The following is a 14,465-nucleotide window of genomic DNA, read 5'->3' on the forward strand; positions in this document are numbered from 1 at the left end:
TGATTTTCCTTCAGAATGAAATAACTAGAGACATGGTAGCTCTCCCATATATCAGATGTTCAGTTCCAGACTGGGCTGCTGTCTTGAAGAGAGATTCCAGTTTAAACATGGGCACTTTGCTTAATACAGAAAATTTTAATTGAAGTTCAATGATGTGTGCTAGGAAATCAAGCAAAATCATAATCTTTCTTTCTGGTCTTGACATATGAGTTTGTCTTATACAGTGTATGTGGCTTCTCAGGAATAGTATGCAAAGCTATAAAATTGGGATGTTTTCCATTTTCTTTCAGAACTTGTTGACTGTGTTGTTCTCAGAGGTGAGTCTTCTATTACAGGGAGACTGCACACAGAAATGTGCTTTTCCCTAGAGTGACATTTCCAGCACAACACCACTTCCTGAATCTGAAGTCACTATTTTTCTCACTAGAAGTCTATTTAATTTCTGTGCAAGGACGGACATGGTCTTTACTGGAACTGGAGGTCTGTACTTGCAGGACTCCCGATAACATGTCTTAAAACAGAAATGGCACTACAGTTATGGCCATGGCTTTAAAGATTTTTGTACTGGGGATAGAGTAGTAACACAGCACAAAGATGTCATATCTGGCAGGTATTGTGCCTCAGGCACAAGGGAGGTAGTTTTTATGAAATAGTCTGCAGCATCTCTGACTGGAGAATGGCTGCCACAGAGGTTAGGAAGCACAGGGAGTAAGGAAATGCAGCTTGTTGCATGGAAGCAAGCACAGGTATGCTAGTGTTCCTGCCAAGGTGTATGAAGTTGGACAAGTGGGGTCAGAGTCAGAGGTTAGTTAGGGTGCAGAGAACGAAGGATGTAGAATTTATGGAAGTGGTTGGGAGGTGACATGATGCTGAAATCTATTTCACATGAAGAAATGGGGCTAAGTGAATGGGTGGGGAAAAGTAGGAGGCTGTAGAAGAGTGTTATTAACGGAGTCATGTTTCTCTACATAGATCTTGTCACTGAATTTGAAACACTTCTGTCATTCCTCTCCCCCCACCATGTCCTCACTCCTGTGGGCTTCAGGGGTCTCTGCTGCCTCCACAGGTGTTTCCAAATGCAGCTCATGTGCTGTACATCCAGAGGAGAGATGTTTTGCCATGTGAGCCCCCTTGTATTAAGGATCTGGCCTTCCTCTCTAGGTCTGTCACCTAAAGTTTCTTCCTTTTCTGAGCTTTCTTCTCCCAATTGTATCATAGGATGTTGATGTTGACCTACACTGGAAGAGTGAATTTGGAAAAAATGCAGCAGCAGAGAGAAAGTGAGAAGTCTGGACAGGTGACTCTCAACAGGAGAAGTTCAAGATCGCTGGTGAATGGAAGGCAAGTGCTTTCAAAATTAAGGTTGTGCCAGTGGAAAACGAGATGAATGTGATATATAGTCCTTGCTAGCCCTCCTCAAGTGCTACCTCCTGAGGCTAAGACAAAATGGAAATGACCTTCCATGACCTTCCCCTTGTTTAGATGTCTATTTTGTGTTTGATTAAAGGGCTGCAATAATCATAATTTTCCCGGGGTGGCTTGAGGTTCTACAAGGGCTGATGGGAATTGTAGTTAGGGGCGTCATTCTTTTCCTGCCTCCCCTGTTCTGTGATATTTGTCCTGTAACCCCAAACATTAGCAGTTGGGTGGTGTTTGTGGGCTGAAGTCTGATCAGTCTGGGTGCTTTCTCTCTGCTGGATAAGCCTTGAACCCATTTGAACAACCTACTTACCCTTAATACCTTGCGACTATTATGCATATGTATGGTAATGTTGGGGGACAGGGAGGTTCTGTCATACTGCATTTTTGCATTTAAAGCATAATCCTGATTTTCCTAATAGAGAGCCATACTGTCTGCCACATATATCTTTTTTTTTTTTTGGAATGTGTTTTTTTTTTTTTTTTTTTTAGCCCCTTGGCTGTTAAGTTAACTCACAAGGATGTGATCTCTTATCCCAAGGCCGTTTCTTCTTTCCTTCCAAGCTTTGTCTGCTGTAGGGTGATACAAAATGCCTGGCAGAAGCAGTTGAGCCAAAAGAGATGGTACAATTCACTCCATCCACCCTTTAGGAAAGAAATGAAAGACAAATAGTAGGGGTCCAGAAGAGGAGGGTGAAGGCTCTCTTTTTTTCCTAGCACAGAAGGATTGGGGTGTAGCAATAAGCTGCCAGGGTGGAAGCTGCTGCTTCTGGGTGATAAGCCACCTAGTCAGAATCAGCTGGGAAGGGTGTCCTGGAGAACAAAGGCCTTTCTGGTTGGCATGCTTAGAGGCAGGGCGATGAAACAGCTGGCAGAGCTAATAACAAGCCTGCTTTGAATCACTGGGGTCTCCATTTCTAACCAGAACTGGCAGAGCTGTAGAAGTGGAGGCTAGCGAGGCTTACAGGTGCTTCTGTAGGGAAAAGAAGGCTTGGGGACAGGCTGGGTAGGACCTGAAAGTGTACAGAGCTGGGGAAAGGAAAGTTAGACTGGGTATAGCTGAGAGTATGTATGGGAAAGTGAGTGGGGCTGGAGGGGGAGTAAGTGGTAAGGGGGGGGTAAAACTTGCTGCAAATGCAGTTGATGTCAGTATTAAAAAAAAAAAAAAGTTCCCTTGGCTGGGACTAGTATCCTCAGTAAGATTTGGAGTCTTATTCCCTGCTGCCATAGTTACTCATCAGTACCACCTCCACACAACACTTTGCTTGGCTCATAGGGCTCCTTTCCCTGCTGGTGAGGAGGGAAGAGAGGATCTCAGTGTCTCCTTGCCCTTGTACTGCTGTCACCTTCCCTAGTGTTTCTAACTTGAGTACAGAAATCAGACAGATGTTGCAACGGTAAATAGTGCCCAGCTATTTACCCATAGGTTCTCCTGCAGCTTTACAGGTCCTTTCTTGGAAAGGAACAATATTAAAAACTTCCCAATGAAGGGAGCAACGTGGGAGAATGCTGAAATACTGAAGGTTGAAGAGACAAGCTCTGCAGAGCCTCAATGGAAGAGGTAAATGTTGTTTCACTTCTCAGTCACTGTCTGTTGCAGTTGCTGGCTGAGTGCAGCCAGTGATGGACTGTTGCAGAGATGATGTGGGCTGGGATCATGAGAGCACCTTGTGTCACAGCACCTCGTCAGGTGAGGTTCACGCTCCTTAAGGTGCCTGCCCTAAAATTACTACCATTGGACCAAATTCTAAACTCTTTATTCATTCAAAATTTTCACCATCTTGGAACGATGTTTTGCCTGAGCAACAACTACAGGATTTTGCCCATCCATCAGCCAAAGTAACTTTACAGAGATGACATCATTTAGAGTGCTCAGCCCTGGCTTGTGTACATCCCTGCTAGGGCTATGACTTTAGTCACTCTCACAGGAGGGTCAAATCAGAGGCTGATAAGCTGGTGGAGGGGAGGACTCCAAACAAGAAGTTGCAGAGAAAGGTGGTTTTTCCCCTACTTCCAGCGGGCAAGTAATCTGAGGCAGTCAGGCAAATAGCAACTTAAACATAAATTTGAATGTATTTAGGTGCTTTTGATAGGAGCCCTTTTACTTCCAGTATTAGAATAGTTTTCTGAGTACGGTTGGGTTGGAAGGAATCTGCAGTGCTTTTCTTAGCTGAATGGATGTGTAACTTAAGTCCCTGAGTCAGCTGGAGAATTACCAAAGGAAGTGAGACAAGGACTTTGATAGCTCTGTATCCTGCCTTGAACAGAGGGCAACTCAGACTATTTCAGCAGAAATTGCAAAGTGCAGGAACATGGAATAATCTACTGAAGAGGCAGTTGCTGCTTAACTGGTGAAAGAGGAAAAAATGTCATATCCTCTCTAACCTGAACAGAGGTGCTTTTACCCATGACATTCACTCCCTCTAATCTGCATAGTCCTTGGCTCTGACTGCCTCAGCAGTGAGTTCCAGAGATAATACATTGAGAGATGTTGCTTTGTATCACACACTTTTTTTTTTAACTACAGACTGATGAGTGGCAGGGAGTTGGTGGAAAATGAAGGTTGCGATGCTCTAACTAGTTTGCTACAAGATAATTCTCAGTGATTAGCCTCAGAAAAGGTGAGGGGTGGCTAATTATTCTTTTAGCTCTAGTGGTTAAGGCCTTAGGGCGGAAGGTTCGGTCTCTGGCAGGCAAAGGCTACTGCTGCACGATGCAGCTGCAGCCTACAACAGTTGCACTTGTCAGTGCAAGCGAGAAGATTGGAAGCTCTCTACTCTACATGGGCTGCCAGGAGAGCTGGCAACTGGGGAGGCCTGCTGAAGAAGGAACTTTCATATTACTCTGATTTACTGCAAACTACCAGGATGCAACAGTAAACTCTTCCACACTCTTCACATTACTCTTATTTATACTTAACATCCAATACTTTGGCTGTCATTCTTTAATCAAGATTTCTTTTAGACCTGTCTGAGTTGCTCGGGGAAAACCCTGGGTAAATATTGTTATTAGTTAAGTAATAAGACACAACAGGGTGTGAAATATTGCCCCATAACTCATGCCTACTCTATAGCAGTACGTTGAGTGGCACAAGGCCAAATGGCTTTGTGTGTTATTTTTTTAGTTAAATCAAATTAAAAAGACACCAGCAAAGTGTCTGTGGCTGTTAAAACATGGCCATGGTGGTAGGGGGAGGAAGGGGGGAGTCATTTAATAAGGTGTGCTGTCAATTGCTCACTTTTTAATTTAGTGAATGGTGAAAAGTACTAAGTGGAGAGCCCTGGAGATAGGTGTCCTTCACTTATCTAAAGGACAGATTGGACAGAAGCGGCAGCAGCAACAGCTCTGCGATTGCTGTGTGGCAGCAGGCTTGTGAGTTCTACCTCTGGTGGGCTAAAAGGGTCCATTTGCAAAACCCTGTTCAAACTTTGGGCACTCAGTGTGAGCTGCCATTAACTGTGGCCTAATAGGATGCTTTCAGGCCTACAAGATGTCTTGGGGGCATCTGTCAAATTGGAAGAATGATTGAGGCTACAATCTGTGAAAAACGCCAGACAGGTTTTCGCTGATGACTTGAGGTCCCAGCGAACTCCCTGGGACCAAATGCAGCCTCTGCACAAGTCAGATGGTGCTGTCTCATTTGTGCTCAGATGGCAGGGAAAAGGGATTCTTAATGAAGACGCGCAGAGGCCTGTGTTAACTGCTTTCTAACTTGTTGAGCATTAAGCATTGCGTCCGCAGCTCTTTTCCAGTTCAGCTTTATATACCGCAGCATGCAGTCGCAGCTGCACAGGGTGGGTGCTCTGGCTGGGGTTGGCAGTGCTACACTCTGGCTGTGGAGATGAACTGGCCTCCTCTGAGCTCTCACTTCTGTTTTAGTTGAGTATGACCTTTTCCTGAGGAAATGGAGTCCAGATCTCTTCCTACAGTTAATACCCCATTTGGTAGGGGCAGGGGTCTGTGCCTTTCTAGGAAGGGGCAGCTGCTCACTAAATCATGTGTGGGCATTTCAGAACTCCTTGCACTGCAAGGAAAATGTTAAATTTTGCTACAGTCTTTTTTTTGTTTGCTTTATACAGACAGCTGCTGTCATGTCCCTTACCCAAGGCCCATTAGCTACCCAGCAGCTTCTGATTCAGAGTCAGGCTAGCAATGTAGAGAACCATATAAAGAGATGCTCATTAATCCTTATTTGGTTCCTCCCATAGGCATTTTCCTTACATGCCCAGCATTTCTCGCATGCTGGACTCCCTATGCAACATGAGGCTTTCATTTGCTTTAGTCTTTTAAGAGCCAAGCAGTTTATTTGTAGAGCTTTCTGCACTTATTCTCTGCGGGGGGGGGGGGGGGAAATCTACCCTAGGAAGACTAGAGAAAGGAGTATCCTTTACTTTTGCTGTCCCCATGGAAAATATTGTTTCTCCGGACAAAATAGCATGAAGGCTGACAAAGTGCTTTCTCAATGTGTCTTGAGCCCGGGACAATTCCCAGAGTAACATCACATCCTTTGCGTGTGCTTCCGTGTGTATGTTGGCTTGCAGTTAGCACAGATATATCAATATTCCTGATGACAATAAATACAGCTATTAGGATGAGTCGAGGGCTTATCTTAATTGGGTAACAGATGAGCAGGCGTATGTTGCTGTTGAATCCATCAGCATTAACTGGGCAGAGGTAAGTTTGATCAATACTGACACTTGAGTGCATGGGTAGCCACTGGAAAATATTAATTTACAATCATGACCGGCACCTCTCATTAACCAGAAATGTGTTAACCCTAATTGGTTCAACAGGGTTCTGCTGCACTATACGGTGCTGCTCAGTCTTTCCTCTCGTGCATGAGCCAGAGTTTTCTGCTGATGGGAACTCGATGGTATCGAAGCCTGTGCTTTGGGTGGCCAGGCTGGCAGCTGTACTGCAGCATCCATCAGGCCAGGAAGGTGTGCAATGCACATCCGCATGGGTATGATGCCCATATGGCTGTGTAGACATGGGGAGCTGCGTACGTGTCTGTTCATACCTTATGGCCGACTTGAACAGGAGTTAGGCTGGGTAGGGACGACACTGATTTACACCATCTGTGAGTCTGCGCCACAGATCTATAAGCATTCGTATGCCTTTGTGACTGTGTGTGCATGCTTGGGTGCTTGCATGCAGATATGGACTGAGCACGCTTGTGGTAGCATTAGGTTGCCCTCAGATCTGTCAGGCGATGTATACAATATAGCTTTTAAGGGGAAAAGTAAATATATGTGTATGGAATACGCATTTATGAGGGTGCATGAAAAATGCTTCTTGTGCTTTAATGCCAGCAATGGCAATTTGTTTTCTCTACCACAACAAAATCCTCACAGCAATCCATTGAAAGCAGTCATCTTTGGTATGTGCCATAAATATGCATAGTGTATATACAAACATGAGCTGTGAGAGTTGAAATCATCTTGTAATTAAGGCCCAGGCCTGACAGTGAGGGAAGCTGAATTTGCTGTTAGACCTTCTGCATCTGAGGAGATAATAGGATGCTATCCATGTCCACTGAGGATACAATGGGAAGTAATGGGCTTAAATTGCAGCAAGAAGATGTAGACTAAACATTAGGAAAAACTTTCTAGCCATAGGAATAACTAAGTACTAGAATAGATTGTCTACAAAGGGCATAGAATATCAGCTTTTGAAGGTTTCTTCACAAATTCACAAAAGGAGTTGGATAAATATCCATTGGGACTAGTTAGAGCCAGAAAAAGGGTTGTGTCTTTTGGAATGTTTTCCTGTTATCTCATGACTTTAGGAACACAGGTATCTGTTTTACCCCTACATGGTACGGTGTCAGGGCTGCCTATGATTACAGCAGTTGTGTTTGTTACAAACCCTGTTAGCTGTAAACTCAACTGGCCTTAATCTGTCCTTTGGTTTAACAGTCGAATTTAAATAATGACCTTAGTCAAATGATAACTGGCAGTCTGTCTTTGATGTTCTGAGACTTGCTATGGAAGACGCTGAGCAGGAAGAAATTTTCCTGGTCAAATGTTTTTCAAGATAAAGAAAGCTTTTTTTCCTCTTAAGCTTTTTTAGAAGTTGTGGCTTCTCAACTGCATACATCTTGTTTTCTTTTAATAGCAAAGGGTGTTACAAAGTTTTTATTAAAAATTCGATCCACATATATCAACAGACGAAAATATTAAATTCTTGCCCTGATACCTGGACCATGGTCTAGATGTTTTTCCTCTGTTATGCTTCTGTTGATTACCAAGTCGCAGAGTTTTTTTTGATATTGGTGACCCTCCCATCAACCCAGCAATTTTTGACACTCGGATGTCCATACCTTAATTGATTTCCAAGGTAATTTGCTTTAAAAGGGGGGAAAAATATATACTTCTATATGATTCCATGGAGTAGTAAACAGTTATTTTTTCCTTTGTGTATATCAAGACCTTTATGCCCTCATTTGAAGCTCAAAAGTAGTTTTTGCCTTCGTATACCATCAAAAAGGACAGGCTGCATCTTATGGGTACTGTGAGGGGGTGCCTAATATCCAATGAATCTGAAGGAGAGGAACAACTGGGGGGAAAAAAAAACATTCCAGTAGCTGATCATTTGTGTATGAATAATTCCAGTTGAGCTGTCTGAAAGATTTATGATTTGGCAAAAAGATTAAATGAAAAGGAACTGTTGGCTTGTTTGAATGCTTCCACAGCAAATGAGTATGGCATATGGAGACTGAGAAACAAGGTCAGACTCTTTTATATCTAACTCTTGCTGACCCGTAGCTTGGATGCCTAGTATTTATATTTGTACTAATGTTATTTCTTGAAGCATCTTTCACAGAAGCTCAATGGGGAAATTTCTGACAGTCTTGTCAGATTTTTCTTATATATACAGGAATGAACTGATTGGTTTTAGTATTACTTGTAGTTGGAAAGAGTTTTTGGTCTCAGCTGGGAATATGTAATGAAAGAGGCCAGCAGGACCTGAGTACCAAATAGCGTGGTGGCCAAGGGTTTTACCAAGTAAGCTGGAAGATACATAAAAACCCCTGTCTTCCTCTGTTCCCAACAGCCATGGCTTTTCGTATTTTTTTCTTCGGTACTTGAAGCTCTTTCTTAGTGTTGCCTGAGGGATCTATTCTACTTTGTATTAGCTGTCCCCATAATCATCGAGTGGGGAGAAAAGTTGGTTGTGTAGGCCTGCTGGAGTGCTCACCTGGGATGTGGGAGATGGGAAATGCAGGAACAAGGACCTCCCCCGTCTAGCCAAATGCCTACCTATTTGTTATGCTTGAATCATTCTTTCTTGTTTTTGAAAAATAACTTTGACAGGTCTTGTTTTTTCTCCCCCAGTGGGCAATGACTCATTGCTGACTGACTCAGAAGCTAAGCAGGCTCACATATGCCTAGTGGGGGATTTATACTAAGGTGTCTGGCCTGTCTGGCTCTTGCAGCTCTAGAAGTGGGGAGCTCCACAGCATATGTAAAAGCCGTAATGCTTGCTGAGAGCATCTGCTTGGCTTCCCTCTACCAGCACTCCACTGACCACATTGAGATGCCCTTTGTGGTCCAAAGAGGTTTTAGTAGACAGCGTACATAAGTACAACAATTGGAGTTGTGGCTTGAGTGTGGTAATGTGGATCATCTGTTGCTTTGAGGCATGTGTGCTCACAAAATTGGATCCATAGAGGGGAATGGAGGACAGGAACCATCCACACATCCTGGGGTGCTGAAGAGACTGGGAGTGCTGAATTGATTCTTTCTGGTGTGTTGATGAGGGGCTGTGCTCATAATGCCCCATGGATGATCTAAGACAAACTAGGCAGACAGAATATGACAACAGAGGTGTTGGCATGAAAGCACTAAAGGAAGAGTAGTTATGCAGACACCATGGCTTTGTCCTGACTCCAGCTATATTATACACAGTGTAGAGTGAAAAATTTTTGGCAATATGAGAAAATTTGTGGATAGTGTTTCCTGGCCATCTCTAGCCTGATGCCCTCTTTTTCAGAGCAACGCTTAATTCAGAGACAATTAAAGCAGACAGGGCATTGGTATTGGGGATAGTGAGTAAGAAAGAGATAAAATCTCATGCAAACAGGTGTTGGCAGTCACTGGAATTGTATTTCCTTTTCCAAGGGCTTAATCTGGCATTGTGTCTTACAGACTTTGAGATTTAATACCAGTTTGACTTGATCTGTGACAAAAGATTTATGGCCTGGCTGAAACTGCCCAGAAATAGTACTACTCCCACTGTACCAGCACTGAATCTGCAAAACAGAAGCCGCCTCTGAGCTGGGAATGTTCAAATGGTGGATATCACTCAAGCCAGGCAGCGTAACTGCCTCTAGAGTAGAGATACAGCATGCAAGGGGAAGCCCTGTCTCTACATAGGAGATGCAGTAAATGTCTCCTTGAAGGTCCAGTGAGAGGAGTCCCATATCGTCAGAACCAGGTCAAAGAAACTGGAGGATGTTGAAATATTCTTTTCACATTGAAGAGTCACAGGATAGCAGGCCTCAGGTGGCGGGGGACACTACCTTTCTTGGTCTTCTGGTAAATCAGCTGGTCACCTGAAATGGGTCATACTTTTTGGTAGAGATACATGATCTGCTCTTCTGTTTGCCAAACAATGAACTGAAAGCTCTTCTCCAGTGAACTCTAGTCCTTTCCTTCCGAATATTCACCCTGATTTCTTACCACATAGGCATAGAACTTCAACTTAATTGTGGTTCTCCCTATAACCAGCATGTCTATAACTTTAAAATGCTTTTAGTTTTGCTAGAGCCACGACTTTAAGAGCAATTTCTTTGTTAGCCCAGAAGTCCCTGTACAAATCAACCTTCCCAAAATCATCAGAGATCCTTCCTTTGTGGTTTCCAATTTTCTGTTCAAAACAAAAACTGCCTTAATGTGTGGTGGTGAGAATCTGATGTGATTGACCTCTTGTCTTGGCTCTGGACTCAAGATGTTCCAGTGAAACTGTAGTCAGAAGTAGACCTTTGACCATTCCTCTAAGCCGAGGAATCAAGTATTCCCTCTAAACATGATAGTGGAAGAAATAGAATCTGGGTTCTTGTTTTCTTATTAGTTATAATAGCTGCAGGTTACTACTTTGTAGTACCTGCCAGGGCAGGTAAAGGACAGTAAAGCAGTTCCTCAAATCATGGCACTGCTCAGAGGTTGTCTGGCTTTGAATTTCTGAGTTTCTGTACTCTAAATCTACCTGAGCTGACGGCTCCATTTCTGTTTACAATGTGGCTTAACTGAGTGGAATTTTATTTCCTGGCTGCACAATAAAAAGCACAAAGGTTACCACATCTTTTAAGTCCTGGGAAGAAGAAAGAGAAGAATGGGGCAGGGGGGAGAGGGAGAAAGGAACTCCAATGTACACAGGTCATTTCCAGGGTGACAGAGAATAGGGAAAGGATCATAGAGGTCTTCAAAGCAATTTTTTGCCTCTTCATCATTACTGATATTTCCAGAGCACACAAACAACTGCATCTACCCCAACACCATTGCTTCCTTTTTTTTTTTTTTTTCCTATTGGCTTACTGCTTTTCATCTGCTGCTTGGATAATTTTTTTCACTTTTTTTGGCTTGGATTGCCAGAGAACCCATGGATGCTATACAAGGTGACAGTTCCTCAGCAACTAAGCAGAAGAGTCAAGTAGGATGAGAAGCAACAACAACAAAAAAAAGAGTAAAGAGTCCCCCAGACTTGTAATTTCACTTTATTTAGCAGGATTGCAGGGTTAATATAAACAGGAGAAAAATGACAACAAACTGCTCCACTTCTAATGACATCAGGAGGTTTGAATCTGACATTGATGGGATACTTTGAGAAGCCACCATCAATTCTCTCAGTTCATCCTTCCTTTTTGCCTTCCCTCTGGGCTCAGAACACAAGACTGAAGAAAAGATGGAACAACAGGTAAGCTGTTCACCCAATGTTGGAGTAGCAAATTCCTCATTTCTATCTGTAGTCCTGGAATACTGTCTGACGAGCACAGGAAAAAATGAGTTAATGTTCTTGCTTCACTAATTAGCATAAGGACTCAAGATTTCTGAGGTTATGTACTCCATGTAACTTCCAGCGAGTCCGTAAACCTGCTGGAGAGCTTCCATGATTTCCAAAGTTAAGTGAAGCACTGTGTACATTAAAGTTGCCATCAATGTAATTACATCAATTTTCTAAATGTAGAAAGGGCTTTGCTGTCCTTCCAGGAATTAATTTTGCATAGATCTTCCTTGAGGAAAAACATGAAACAAACGTGGAGTTTACAGACATAGGTGGCTTGGTTCTTTCTGTTCTGTGAGAAACATTTGAAGACTTTAAAGAAACTAGAAAAATACTTGTTACTTTTATGAGACTTCTACAAATGTTTTCTAAATGACATATAATTTTCCTACAGAAGCATTTTCCTCTGACAAGTGATCTAGTCATGCTGAATTTCAGGAAGAAAAAGATGTTTATTGAGAAACTTAGACATAATTAAAAATTGAAATGTGAATGGGAATTCACTGTTCTACCTTGAACATTCTGACTCACCACCTGTGTAGGTTCTCTGTGTTACCTACAGTGCACAGCAGATCTCGCTTATCACTTTTTCAGAGGTTATAAGGGAGGATTGAGAACTATGAAGCATTAGAAACTGTTGATGCTATCTATAAATTACAGCATCACTTTTCCCCCAGGACTTACTGCCCAAACGAGGTGTGGCCAATTCTTGGACCTGTGTGTGAATCTGCTCATATAGTAGATGAGTTGTCCTTCACTCACTTCTTACACTTCAGATTACTTCTATAGATGGTGCCTAGACTGACAGGCAAGAGTTAAGCTTTGGTTAAGTGATTGCATGTTTTGATAATCATCTGACCTCCAAATCACAAAATGCTTGCATCCACGCAGTGTGAAAAAGAGGACAGTAAAATGTTTCCACTGTCATTCTCGTGTAGATAAGTGAGCAGCATTGACATGAAATAGTCTTTGGTATTATTGATAACAATTGGAATTAAGGACCAAGAGATAGAAGATTTTTTTCAACAATTTTAGCAAATGGTGCTGATTGGGGGGGGGGAACACAGCATAGTGAACTCTTAAATACTGTTCCTGGAAAGCCTCTTCATGCACCTCTCGTTTGTTTTCCCCCTTGCAGCTTACTATCACCTCATCTTCACTGAAGAGTCTGCAAAGGTAGAATTTTTCCAAAAGTGAACTTTCTCAGTTATATTTGAGTTGTTTGTTGTTCCCTTCCTCATTTTCTCAACTGCAACAGAAGTAACTGAACATCATACCACTAAAATCACTGACTGTGATAGCTTCAGCTGGAGTTTTCCGGATGTGCCTGAGTAGGCTGCTTTTGATGGTCATTCATAACTGTCAACTTAAATAACAATATCAAAATATTCTTGAGTGGTTTCTTTGTTGTGGTAACCAAAGAATATATGTTAGGCATTCCTCCAGAAGGAAGAGCCAAGGCGAGTCCTGCTTTCCTTAGCTGATCTCTTTGTGTCTCTTGAAACTGCCAAGCCTGAGCTCAGTGATATGTCAGTGAACTTCCTTACTGTACACAGTCAAGATGCTGTCATTTGTTTATATCATCTAAATGACCTTCACAATGATCCTGTTTTTTTTAAGGAAAGGCTTTATTTTCTTTGGGAGACATAATTTAGTGGCAACTTGTACCCATCTCATGCAACAGTGACACAGCTGCTTTGCTCCACTTGTGCATGTGATATCTGATTTCTTTCAACCTTATGTGGATTTTTTGGCTAACAAACTAATGAGAGGTTTGGACATTATTAGTTGTAGCTCAGTTTCTGTCATGACAATACTAATTTGTTGCTCTACTAGTGATAACACTACTGCTATACCTCATGTTTGTTACCACCTACGTTTCTCACCGCTGTTTCTCCAAGCTTGGTAAATGATACAGAAGGGTAACAAAGCCTCTTTTTAGAGGAGGTGGATAATCTGGTTCCTGGATGGCTAGAGTCTATCTGATCTTTGCTCGCTTCCTCTGTGGCAACTTTCAAATTAGAGTGGCTAAGTGCAGTCTTCCTATCTCTCTGATCTCAGCATGCAGGATGGTGTTGAAGATGATCCTCTGCAATTTCGTTTATCTCTTGCTAGAGCAAACCATATCCCAGGCACTACTTTGCACAATGCCAATCAATCAGTAGTGTTGATGCTATGATGTCACCTTTTTGATAGCTACTTCACAAAGATAACAAAAGGGTGGTAACCAATTAATTTTGCTATTAGCAATACCATAATGTTGGTCCAACAGGGAGCATGCTTCCAGTTTGGCAGCAATGATATAATTGAAATGGTGAAGCCTATGGAGGTTACTGTAGTGTTGCATTATAAGTAGTTGCATATGTGCAGCCCTGTAGAAGGGCGATGGCAAATTTATGAGGCATTAATCTGGTCACAAACTATCTTCAGAAGATTAAGCAAGAGCAGGCAGCATAGCTGATGTATTTCCCCCTTACAGGAGATAGGAGAGCAGCTCTTCTGCCCATATAGCACTTGCCTTTAACGTGACAGAGAAGCATGAAGTGATCTGTGCCGTGTCCCCATATAGCAAGCAGGTAACTTTCTCATAAAGATAGCAGGGAAATGAAAGAGGTTGCAAGCAATGCAGTTTTTCTGGCCACTGTAAGAGCCCTGTGTGCAGAGTCACCTCACACGTACTCTGAGAACAGCCAAGCGTGGCTGCTCAGGCTGGGTGTTCTAAATCATTCTAACCTTTCGCAATGTTTTAAGTTTGCTACTTAAAAAAAAAATCTATTTCATTTCTACTTCTGAATTTCTGTTTTTACACTCTGGTGCACTCTTTGCAGAAGCAGGGAGTGCACACACATGCATGTATTATAGGGACGGTATTTTTTCCCTAGAATAATATGAAAGTATTCAGTGTATAGTAAAGTACAAAGTATATAGTTGTTAGTATGTGAAGTATGTAAGTATATAGTTTTTATAGTATATAAAGTATATAATTCTTCTGGATCAGGGACCCAAGAGTGCTAGCCCTTTCCCTTTGCTGTTTGCTTCCC

The 14,465-nt window shown here is 42.4% G+C and overlaps 1 long non-coding RNA gene across 1 annotated transcript in view; it reads left to right on the forward strand.

Moving 5' to 3' along the window:
• LOC110352277 (uncharacterized) overlaps nucleotides 1-14,465 on the forward strand; it is a 30,963-nt gene that overhangs the window by 9,919 nt on the left and 6,579 nt on the right. The window contains exons 2-3 of the long non-coding RNA XR_002400977.4: nucleotides 1,219-1,341; nucleotides 2,858-2,980. This is a non-coding gene — a long non-coding RNA (uncharacterized lncRNA). The remainder of the gene's footprint in view (nucleotides 1-1,218; nucleotides 1,342-2,857; nucleotides 2,981-14,465) is intronic.

This window comes from Anas platyrhynchos, chromosome 1 (assembly GCF_047663525.1).
Source record: "Anas platyrhynchos isolate ZD024472 breed Pekin duck chromosome 1, IASCAAS_PekinDuck_T2T, whole genome shotgun sequence".
NCBI classification, from domain to species: Eukaryota; Metazoa; Chordata; class Aves; order Anseriformes; family Anatidae; genus Anas; species Anas platyrhynchos.